The sequence below is a fragment of the Solanum tuberosum genome, unplaced genomic scaffold (assembly GCF_000226075.1).
Source record: "Solanum tuberosum cultivar DM 1-3 516 R44 unplaced genomic scaffold, SolTub_3.0 scf00008, whole genome shotgun sequence".
Lineage (NCBI taxonomy): Eukaryota > Viridiplantae > Streptophyta > Magnoliopsida > Solanales > Solanaceae > Solanum > Solanum tuberosum.
This window is the reverse complement of record NW_006238934.1, coordinates 2,617,755-2,618,967: the sequence shown is the minus strand read 5'-3', so window position 1 is coordinate 2,618,967 and position 1,213 is coordinate 2,617,755.

The following is a 1,213-nucleotide window of genomic DNA, read 5'->3' as shown; positions in this document are numbered from 1 at the left end:
CCCACCTATATATGTATATAATATTTATAATATATCACACAATGTGTGTATATATATATGTATGTATGTATGTGTGTGTGTTGGGATAACTAATTTGATATTGAGATATCACAATCAATGAGATAATATTGTTTATCTATCTTTCATACCAAACGACCATTAAACAGAGGAGTATAGGGTTACCGGGTTCACCTAAGCCCATGCTCGATCTCCTCTTGAGATCATATATAGTAGTGATATATTTTTTAAAAATATTTAAACATAGATGTGTGAACCCACACTTGAAGTATCATATAATGTCATGTGATAATAATTGGGTACACCTCTCTAATTGAGGCTAGAAATTTGAATAATTTATTTATCTTGTTTTATTTTCCTTCCTAAAATTGGGTAACGCCTCTCTAAGTGGTTTGGATAGATGAAAAATAATTTTGGACCTATAATTTTAAAATTTTAATTATTTTCAATGATAAGAACCTAAATGTTAAATCGATCAAATTTATATCTTAAATCCACCTTTTCGTAATAGTGCATCCATCATCTCAAAATCCTAGATAGCCTCTGCCCTTTCTTGTCTTTTTACTCGATCTGCTTTTTAAAAAAAAATAAACATATATGTTATTTCCTTCTTCCTAAAAAGATTGTCTTAATTAGTTACTATTTGGACAGTTAAAAGATATTTTTTCGTTGATCATAATTTTCTTAAAATATTTTTTAATTATTTTGAATTTTTAATTATTGTGACTTATCATACTTTTTATATAGTTTTTAAATATGTAAATTTTAATTCAAATAAAATTAAAAATCTATGACCAAATCCACACCATACATATATTAGTTTGACCCTTGTAATTCATATCAATACAATCTTTTGGGATCGAGAGAGTACATTTTTTATAATTAGTAAGTAACTCTTTAATTTCAATGACTTACTTAATATATTTAAGATCATACGATTTAAAAGGTTTCAGCTTTTGTACATAATAACACACATTTGGTTCACACTACAAAATTTATAAGTCTCTTTTACTTTTATTAAGAAAGTGAAACTTAAGCTTAACTTAATCACAAAAGTTGGCTCAAGAAGTCAGAATTATTAAAATTACGTCAGAAGAAACTATCGTTCCACCACCGATATGGAAACACTAATACACAACTCATCCCCACACGTCCAAGCCAGGTGACTGAAGTGTGAACAAAATATAATATGAGA